The sequence below is a fragment of the Micropterus dolomieu genome, linkage group LG14, assembly GCF_021292245.1.
Source record: "Micropterus dolomieu isolate WLL.071019.BEF.003 ecotype Adirondacks linkage group LG14, ASM2129224v1, whole genome shotgun sequence".
Taxonomy (NCBI): domain Eukaryota; kingdom Metazoa; phylum Chordata; class Actinopteri; order Centrarchiformes; family Centrarchidae; genus Micropterus; species Micropterus dolomieu.
This window is the reverse complement of record NC_060163.1, coordinates 12,827,009-12,838,375: the sequence shown is the minus strand read 5'-3', so window position 1 is coordinate 12,838,375 and position 11,367 is coordinate 12,827,009. Positions and strand designations below refer to the sequence as shown.

The 11,367-nt window shown below is 44.3% G+C and overlaps 1 pseudogene; it reads right to left on the bottom strand.

Moving 5' to 3' along the window:
- Positions 1 to 199: 199 nt before the first annotated feature.
- On the bottom strand, positions 200 to 10,195 carry LOC123983483 (annotated as a pseudogene).
- Between the last annotated feature and the right edge of the window lie 1,172 nt (positions 10,196 to 11,367).

The window sequence follows — 11,367 nt, the reverse complement described above, 5'->3', positions numbered from 1 at the left end:
AAAGTTAAAAATCTACCGTTGCAAAAAAAAGATTTTTGTCTCTGCAGAAGGAGGAGCTGGAGTTTGTCACTGTGACCACCAGAGGGCAGCGACTCATGGTCATTTCTCTTTGTCAACAGGAAGGAAAGAGACCTCTGACCTCTGACCAGAGAGAATCCAGACAGAGACACAGGAGACACAGTGAAGACATCAGATCAGCTTCATGCTCAGCTTCTCATTTATTGTCAGCGTACAGCAGATAATGATTCACATTAGGGTTTCAAACCTCCACCAAACGTTGTGTTGAAACTAGTGAGTTTGACTTTAAAGCTGAGTGTGTTTAGTTGCAGCCAGCAGACTGAAGGTAACATCTGAACCAGCAGAGACTCATTTCTCTATGTTGGCAGTTAATGCAGTTATCAACATGTTATCAGACTCTATGTGTCTGTTTCCATCTAAACATCATGTCAGATTATGTTCTAGATAAGTGAGAGAGATCAGCTGCTGATATTCTGCTGTACGTTGGTCCTGGAGAACTACTGCACAGGACGGATCTTCATGCTGATGGCCTTCAGGGAGTAGTCAAGACCCTTCCAAGTGTACCGGGTCACTCCAACACCAGCGAGCATCCTGTTAGCCCCCCAACGATAAACCCTGTTGGGGTTTGTATAGTGATAGTTGTACCAGAACGCCCCCAGGTATGTTCTGGCACAGTTGCCAGTTGAGCAGGAGTCCTGGTCTTTGTCAAAGGTGGTGAACTTCTGTCCGTTGTGAAAAATCATAGCGTCTCCTACAGACACACAGAAGAACCACAGGGTTAGTAAATTTGCATTATCTATAAGTATCAGCTGAACTTTTCACAGTCTGCAGTCTTCTATCAGACAGACTGATGAGACCAGTTATGGTCCAGACAGCTGAAGTCACCAGCAGGTCGATCTCTGATCGACTCAGTGTTTCACCTGGATGAAATGTAGGAAAATCTTATATTTTACAAACTCATCCACAGACACCAGAGGTCACCGACATTTTAATCATAATCATAATATCCGGACTGATTATTTCTCAGTAATGAAATAAATCCATGTCCGAACCATTTTTAGAGACATTTTTTAAAATGCCACTTTTATCATCAATGTGCTTTATGTGTCACTTTATCAGGATGATTTAATAAAATATTGAATTAATAATGAGTTTTTTGTATTTGAATCAAACCATTATTATATTAATCGAATAATAAAAAATAAAATAGATAACTAAAAAATGAACATTAATATATAAATTATTTCCAGTCTAATATCAATTCAAACCTGACAGGTGGTGTCAATGACGGGTACTGGTATTTATCTCGGCTACGACTCCTACAGATACTATCTGTACTTCTGTTACTGCAACATAACAACCTAAAGTGAGTCCAGATAAATGGACTGCAGAGAGTCTCTGGGGTACAGACACCTGAATGTGATTTATGAAACAGAAGCAGACCACTGATTGGTGCAGCTCTGCATCAGTCATTAGCATAAGGACCGCCCAAATAATCCAGTATAAGGCCAGTCCTTCAGGGAGACTTTAGGGGAAATCACCTTCCTGTGGAAACTCAGAAAAACACTAAAGAACTTCTGCTGCCACCTCACCTGCCCCTCCATCAGTGAATCCAGATACATGCAGTCTGTATCCGTAGGACTCTGAGTCGATGGAGAACGAGGAGTAACGAGCGAACGCTTTGTTTCCACAGCAGCTCGTACTTCTTCCTCAGAGTCAGGTGGAAGAGAGTCTCAAGACCTGAACACGAACACATAGAAACTCATGAGGTGGTTGTAAAAGGGAGTTTCTAACCATCAACATCATGTGCTGCAAGGCAAGGCAAGTTTATTTGTATAGCACATTTCAGCAACAAGACAATTCAAAGTGCTCCACATTAAACATAAAAGCAACAAAGGGAAATTCAAAAAATAAAACACATTATAAAAACAGGATTAAAAAAACAGGGTAAAACAGGACAGTAAAAGTTACAGAGCAGTGTACAATCAGGGCACTGAGGCTAAAAACAAAGAAAATGAAAACTGTACGTTACAGTGCAGTGAAAGGTACCAATCTTTACCAATCGGCTTTAATTTAATTTAATTAAAAGCAATGGTAAAAAGAAAAGTCTTCAGTCTTAATTTAAAAGAACTGACAGTTTCAGCATTCTTCTGGGAGTTTGATTTTTAGCATAATAACTGAACGCTGCTTCTCCTTGTTTAGTTTTGACTCTGGGGACAGAAAGCAGACCTGCCCCAGACGACCTGAGAGATCTGGATGGTTCGTAACGAAGCAGAAGATCAGAAATGTATTTTGGCCCTAAACCATTTAGTGCTTTATAAACTAACAGCAGGATTTTGAAATCAATTCTTTGACATACAGGAAGACAATGTAAAGACCTCAGAACTGGAATGATGTGATCCACCTTTTTGGTCTTATTGAGGACTCGAGCAGCAGCGTTCTGAATCACCTGCAGCTGTCTGATGGATTTCTTAGGGAGCCTGTAAAGACACCGTTACAGTAGTCGAGTAGACTGAAGATAAATGCATGGATAAGCTTTTCCAGGTGCTGCTGAGATATAAATCCTTTAATCCTTGATATATTCTTCAGGTAATAGTAGGCTATCCAACGAACGTTAAAGTCAAGGGCAACTGGACTTGGTTGAAGATACTGGAAGACGTTTTGTCCCTCATCCCTTGGATGAGATAACTATGACCTGGATGACTGAGAATCTTCACAGACATTTTGCCAATCAATTTGGGATGAACACCCTCAGATTGGTACGGGAGTACGAAAGGACAGCCAGGAAAATTGCAGACTACAGGAACCATCTACAATTTAACCTGAGATGCCGATAACACAAACTTATTCCCAACAGCCTACACTTAGGCTCCACGGTGAAAGGACACAGAGACGGAATAATCCTGGAGAAAGCGCAACATGAATGAGAGAGTGAGACAGATACACTTCACCATTGAAGCCCTGAACAAAGAATTGGACAACATACAACACAAACTAGAAACATATCTGCCCAGTACAGCACTGGGAAAGGTCATGGACTTCATCAAGAAAGCACAGCTATCCCAGCACAACAAGAGCAAAGAAAGACAGACCCCGAAATTCCAAAACCTACAGTCCAGAGCGAGCAGCACTAACAAAACAGGAGAATTGTCTTGGAGGAGAAAGGACAACAACGTCACAACACTTGAAACAGACAACAGATGGGTGAAAAACCTGTCAGATAGGGAACTCACCCAACCAGAGAAAGATGTTCTGGCCAAAGGATTAAACTTCGCCATTACACCACAGCAGCTACCTATAGTAGACCTCATCACAGCCACAGAATCGGCCATTAGGAAAAACAAATTAACAGAAACAGAAGCTGAACAGCTCAGACTAAAGGTATCTGCAGCCCTTTCTAATGCGAAGGCCCCCCCTTCCAACCTCACCATCCAAGAAAGGAAGGCTGTGACATCCCTGAGCAAGGATCAAAACATCACTATCCTACCTGCTGACAAAGGAAGATGCACGGTAGTCCTTAACACAGCGGACTACCAGAACAAAGTCAACACACTACTAATGGACACAAACACGTATGAGACACTGAGACGAGCCCAACCAGCGGATACAAGAAAAAGGCCATAGAATGTCTACAACAGCTACAGAAAGACAACACCATCACCCGTGAACAATATTACCGTTTGTATCCTGGAGAAGCCATTCCATGCATTTATGGACTACCCAAGATACACAAAGAAGGAGCCCCACTCAGGCCGATTATCAGCAGCATTAACTCGGTCACCTACAACATTGCCACGCAAGAGGTATCATGCCATCAGGCACAGAAATCAGGGATTCCTCAAGCCTTTAAAATAGCCACCACCCACATCTGTTTACTTGTCTGTTGGAACTGCCAGTCGGCAGTCAACAAAGCTGACTTCATCACTGCTTATGATAACACATTATCTCTTGGGCTACTGGCGCTCACTGAGACCTGGATCAAACCAGAAAACTCTGCTACCCCCGCTGCGCTGTCCACCAATTACTCTTTCACCCACACCCCCTGGCCGTCTGGGAGGAGGGGTGGGACTGGGCTCTTAATTTCCAACAAATGGAAATTCATACAGCTGCTAGCCTCGAATCAATATGCCTCCTTCGAATACCATGCTGTCTTTGTGTCCGCTCCGGTAAAGGTCTCTGTGATTGTCATATACCGTCCACCAGGACAAATGGGTAACTTTGTGGAGGAGCTAAACACAATGCTGTCTTCAATCCCAGAGCATGACTGTCCCCTACTTGTCCTCGGTGACATGAATATTCACTTAGACAATTCGAACTCTGCAGACTTCCTGTCTCTGATTCAGTCCTTTGATCTAACTCGGGTTCTCAGCTCCATGACCCACAAAGCTGGCAAGGTGCTTGACCTCGTTCTTGTCCGAAACTGTGCCACAGAGTGCCTAACAGTCACACCTCTACATGTGTCAGACCACTATTTCGTGCAGTTCACGGTATGCCTACAGGAACAGCCCATTGTTCCAACACTGTTTGTCTCACACTGCCGCAACCTGCCTCCCACTCACTTTGCCGCACAATCTCTGTGCTCTACAGTAAGCTTGTGCCTGGATAGCCTGTGTCCTCTATACACCAAGCCTGCTCACCTGAACCAGTCCTACCAGTGGCTAACTGAAACCATCCGTGGGCTCTGTACTGATCTCAGAGTCACTGAAAGAAAATGGCGAAAAACCAAATACCCCGCCGACCTTAAGGGCTACCAACTGCTCCTATCCTCCTTCCCAACAAGCATCAGTACTGCCAAAACTGAGGTCTAATAATAACAGAATTAGCAGTGCCACTGATTATTTTCCACTTTTAAAGCACTACTAAATCCTCCTCCACCTCCACCACCCACAAACTTGTCTGCTGATACCTTTGCTTCCTTCATCACAGGCAAAGTGGCGGCTATAACCAACCAATTCTCTAAAACACTCAAATTCAACCATTGTAGCAGTCCTACTACATCTGTTCCTCTGCCCTCCCAGGTCAATGGCACTCTCCTCGTTTACTCCTCTCACAGAGAGCGAAGTATCAGAACTCTTGACCCGTAGCCGTCCCACTACATGCCCACTGGACCCGATTCCTACGAATCTCCTCCAAGCCATATCTCCTACCGTGGTCCCGACAATCACTCATGTGATAAATACTTCTCTGGCTTCAGGAACCTTCCTGACCACTTTCAAAAGGGCTCAAGTTACACCCTTGCTCAAAAAGCCCAACTCAAGTTAAGAACTATCGGCCAGATGCTCTTCTACCATTTTTATCCAAAACTACTGAACGGGCAGTATTCAGCTGCCTTTGACACAGTCAACCACAGGATCCTGCTATCTGCTCTCTCAGCAATGGGCATCTCGAGTAAAGCCCTCTGTGGTTTGAATCCTACCTGTCGGGGCGTTCCTACAATGTTTTGTGGCAAGGACAATTATCCTCCTCCCACTACCTCTCCACAGGGGTGCCCCATGTTGCTGCTGTCTCTCGGTTGTGCCGCTTTGCTCTATACAACATAAGGAAAATCAGGCCCTACCTCACTCAGTACGCCACCCAGCTTCTGATACAGGCCATGGTTATCTCTCGCCTCAACTATTGCTATGCCCTCCTAGCAGGTCTTCCAGTTTGTGCAGTGAAACCCCTACAAATGGTTCAGAACGCAGCAGCATGTCTAGTTTTTGATTAGCCCAAAAGTACTCATGTCACTCCATTACTCAGTGACCTCCACTGGCTCCCTGTGGCCTCCAGAATCAGATTCAAGTCACTAATGCTGCATACAGAGTGACTACTGGGTCTGCACCATCTACCTAAACTCCATAATACAAACTTACGTTCCTTCTCGGCTGCTACGCTCCTCCAACGAACGCCGCCTGGCTCTGCCATCCCTTCACACAAAGCAATCTCAGTCCCGGCTTTTCTCATCTATGACACCACGATGGTGGAACAAACCACACGCCATCAGAGCAGGGGCGTCCCTCTCTGACTTCAAGAAGCCCTTGAACACCCTCTTATAACACCTCTAACTCCTAACCTTTAACAAACACTTCCTGTGCTCTTCTTCTTCTATCCCCTTACAATGATCTTGTATTGATTGCACTTTTTTTGTTAACTCTTACTTCCTTCCCTAGGTATCTACCTCATTGCTGTGATATGTACTGTGAGCTCTTACTAGTATTTATTGCTGCTCTTACTAGTATGTATTGCCAGTTGTAGATCTGTATTTCATGCTCTGTTGATGCTTGTATGTTGTTGCTCAAATTTAAGTCGCTTTGGATAAAAGCATCTGCCAAATGAGTAAATGTAATGTAAATGCTATATGAATTGTTTTTAAGTGGACACAGGGACAAGACATATCCTGTTACTGACATGTAGTAATGTGTGGATCGATCCTAAAGTATCGATATTTCTGATACCAACTTGTCCTGCTCTAGGATCGATACTAATATAAAAGGATTGATATCTAACCTCAGTCATTTGGAGTGAGGGTGTGTTTTATTATAAGTATCTTACTGTCACCAGGATGGTCTAATTATACTCGGTTCATAGGAACTACTTCTCCTTCCACCTGTCAAAGTGAGTCGCTGCAGCTCCTTACATTTCCCGCGATTGAAAACTGACTCTGGCCGGCTGTAGAAACAGTCACCAAAGTCATCAAAAAAGTTTGCACAGTATTTAGGGGGGCTGTAGATATTTAGAAAAATTGCTCGAGAAGAGGAATTCAGCTGAAGAGCCACATATTCAAAAGAAGCTAAATTCCCATAAGACATCTTTTTGCATTGGAGGGAGTCATTAAACAAAATGGCAACTCCACCTCCTCTCTTATGCACTCTAGCTTCACTCATAAAACTGAAGCTGGGAGGGGAAGACTCGATAAGGACAGCTGCACTGTTATCTTGGTCCAACCAAGTTTCAGTTAAAAACATGAAATTAAGATTGTGAGTTATTATAAAATCATTGATTAAAAATGTTTTTCCTGTCAAAGACCTAACGTTTAACAAAGCTAATTTTAGTGTGTTAAAAACATTATCTGGCCCACTTTTAGGAATTAATACTAAATTTGCAGGATATGTTGAGTGCTTTCTGTTTCTTAACACATTCACCATGCTTTTTCTGTTACCTGTCAAGATAAAGATGGAGAAGACTACCAGCACATTGGGCCCCGGCTTGTCCTGGGAAGAGTCATGAGTACTATTTTCCTTGTAGCCTGGACCCAGCACATATCAGACAGAGCTTACTGGGCTTTTTCGCCATTGCAGAGCGGGAGGGCGGGTTGTGCGCTGTATTTGTGACACATGTGTCAAACCTGGAGGACTTAGAGCCAGTGGTGGAGGTGGATGGTGAGGGGGGTTTAGGGTGGAGAAAATGGGAGTGGAGTGAGGGAAGGTGGGGGAGTAAATTTGATCCCAGCTCTAACCAGGTCTTCCATGTGATCAGTCCAACAGGGGGGAGAGGGGAGAAAGGGTGTCTGGAGATAATGGTGACCTAGTTGGGGATTGGGGAGTAGAGATGTTGACTCCTCACTGTTGGTTTTCAGTGAGGGAGGTGGAGACTCTTCCTCTTGGCTCAGATGTCTCCCGTGATCAGAGCTCTCTTCCGGCGGGGGTTGAGGTGGCTCTCCTTCAAGGTTTCTGGTGTGTTGTGTTATGTCTTCTTCTTGTTGAGATTCCTCTTGTCTCTTGTCCTTGGCAGAGGGAACAGATGAGTGATGCAGAAAGTAAAACAGGTTGGAGCTGAACAGTTTAACTCCTGACTTGTTAAGGCAAAGTCCATCTGCCTTAAAAAGATGTCTGCGGTCCCAAAAGAAAGTAAAAGTAAAATGTCATTAGTCTGCTGAATCTCTCAGCTCCTCTTCGGCTTGGCGGTATAGGGCCACTGATAAACACCTCAGCATTCAAAGAGCTGACCGTGTTCAACAGATTATTAATGTCCTCTTTCAACACTTCAGACTGTTGCTTCACAACATCATTGGCCCCGATGTGCAGTATGATGTTTTTCACAGTAGGATGTTCAGCCACGATATGCAGGATTCTTTCTGCCAAGTCAGACACCGTATCCTTCGGAAAGCAGAGTATTTTGGTGTTCTTACTGCACATGCTTCTTATATCGTTTACAGCAGAGTCACCCACAATCAGAGTTTGAGGCCCAGTCGTTAGCTTTCCCTGCAGCCTTTTACTTTCTGATTTACTCTCAGTCCTTACCCTTCTGTGTGAGGACGGGATGTTATCAAGGTCATCAGACGGAGATCCTCTCCCTTTCGCAGCGGTCCACGGCTGTGTCCTACCAAGAACAGGGGTTTAAGAGGCGCTCTACCCAGGTGATAATGCAGGTTATCTAGTCGCATCACAAATTTCAGGGCGTTGGGTTCTGCCTGTTACTCGCCCAACCATTTACCAGGGAAATTATTTATTCTTAGGCTTTGCTCCAAGAGTGTTCCAGGGAGGACTACCACTTTCAGATTTATTATCCAGTACACAGGCCTCCTGCTTCTTGGTAGTCTTTTTGGTGCTAATTAGACGTGTGTTAGCATGGTCTTGTCCACTGTTTTGGATCCATGGTAAAGTGGTGTCATTCCCACATATTCCATTCACTTCCACATTCACCTCTAACCTGTGGATCTTGGTTTTCAGCACTGCAACTTTCTGTAGAAGTTTGTGGAAGTCGTCCGTGGAGAAGGGGGGCATCTTGTTGCTAATTAGCATTAGCTACAAAGCCAATCACTGCAGTACAGGCTAGTGCTATTGATAGGCTGCACTTGCGTAGCACTGAAATCAAAAGTATTTAAAGTATGGCAATAGCCTACTTTATCTGACAGTCAGAGTGATTTAAAAGTATCCAAGAGCCGCTGCTCATAATTTCTAGCAGGAAAAAGAGTTTAAGAAAAAGAATGAAAGCAGAGGGCAAAGCAAGCAGCAAAGTGTCTCCACTGTAAGAAAGCAGGAAGAACTTAGTACTAAACCATGAGCTGACTGGATCCTTACACCTGCAAACTTCAGTTTAATGTTTGAACGTTATGAACAGTGAGTTTCACAAAGTCAGATTAGTGTTAGTTAGGTTTGGTTTCTCACCGAGCCAGTACTCTCCAGCAGCGCTACCAAAGCCCAGCTTGTACTGATCCCAGCCCCTGTAGAAGTTCAGGGTGCCGTCCATCCTCCTCTGGAACACCTGGGGGGGACGGGATGGAGGGAGAACTAGCTAAACACACCAGATACCTGACAGCTCATGTTTCCAGGCAACAAGGTTTGAACCAGTGGTAAGCCTTCATTCAGGAAGTACATCACATAAACCAGCTGCTGGATTCGTCTATTTAGGTCAGGAACAACAGACACACTGATAATGTCTGGACCTCTGGCACTTTAGAGTCAGAGTGAGACTGAGCAGTCTCTGTCTTGTACAGCTGGCTTTAGTACAAACCACTTTGTGCATCAGGTCAGTTCTCCTGTCTCGTTCCCTAACCCCTAACTGGTTGCTGCATCAAATGTATTCCCCTACATTCCATCAATATCTTTGGTTAACAAGGCGTACCGACTGAAGGAAGTTGTGCACTGATCATTGATTGTGTAACAGCAGAGCTAGCTTGGTAGAGTTCATGGGAGGCCTCTGATCAGTCTGAACAGGTCCTGGATTTTAGAACTGCTGAGCCAGATTTGGTACATGAGTTAAAATACTCACCGTCCACCGTCCTCCTAGTGAGTCCATGTCACAGTACACCTACACACAAACACACACACTCATTAGTCAGTTTATCAACCAGGGAATATTAAATATATCCATATGTGATACAGGCTGTACTACTGCTAGTACTACTATTGCTGCTGTTGCTGCTGGTGACTCAATGGAGTTATGTAAACTGAGATTCAGGAACAGGACCACGCCTCTCTCACTAATTCATCCACCTGTGCCTCTTACAATCACATGCACTCATGTATATAAGCCTGTCTAACTCCTGTTCTCTCCCGTTTTTCAGTTCTCACATCTGTCCCACCCAAAGCCTGTTCATCTCTTTTTATCAGCAGCACGGTGACCCAGTGGACACAGCAAGAAGGTTCTAGGTTAGACCTCTCTCAGCCCAGGCCTTTCTGTACAGAGTTTGCATGTTCTCCCCGTGTTTGCATGGGTTTCCCCCGGGTGCTCCGGTTCCTCCCACCATGAAAGACATGCACGCTAAAATCCATAATTCTGACAAGTAATCACTTTGTCTTTTTTTACAACAGGAACCACAGGGCGTTCATAAACAAGCCGCTTATCGAGATGAGCCCCTACACTGAATCTCGACCCCCTGGGTTCCTAGATGCTCCGGCCACCAAACCCTAAAGAAGTTCCTTCATCCCTCCCCTCTCAACCCTCCTTTTATAACTATTCATTACATAACCACTATAAAATCTAACTTAGCATGTACCTTGTTAGTGTAGTGTACAGGGCTTGTGCATTTGACTTATAACAGTTTAAAATAGCACTGTAGCAGCAGGGCAGAGGGTCAGTGACCTCCTAAGGGGAGAGCAGTGATTGGTGGTTATGTAGGGATTGAACCCTTCTATAGAATTTGACCTCTAACCCCTTGTTTTGTTACCTCAGAATAGTACTGTACCCTTCTATGGCTTGGAGCTTTATTTTGCAGACTCAAACCCTTCTCAAACCGCTGGACATTTTCACTTAGGGGTGTCCTCACGTTTGTTGCCAGCGGTTTAGACATTAACAGCTGTGTGATGTGTTATTTTGAGGGGACAGCAGATTTACACTGTTGTACACTCACTACTTTACACTGTTATACAAGCTGTACACTCACTACTTTACACTGTTATACAAGCTGCACGCTCACTACTTTACACTGTTATACAAGCTGTACGCTCACTACTTTACGCTGTTATACAAGCTGTACGCTCACTACTTTACGCTGTTATACAAGCTGTACGCTCACTACTTTACACTGTTACAGAAGCTGCACGCTCACTACTTTACACTGTCATACAAGCTGTACGCTCACTACTTTACACTGTTATACAAGCTGTACGCTCACTACTTTACACTGTTACAGAAGCTGCACGCTCACTACTTTACACTGTTATACAAGCTGTACGCTCACTACTTTACACTGTTACAGAAGCTGCACGCTCACTACTTTACACTGTCATACAAGCTGTACGCTCACTACTTTACACTGTTATACAAGCTGTACGCTCACTACTTTACACTGTTACAGAAGCTGCACGCTCACTACTTTACACTGTTATACAAGCTGCACGCTCACTACTTTACACTGTTATACAAGCTGTACGCTCACTACTTTACACTGTTATACAAGCTGTACGCTCACTACTTTACACTGTTATA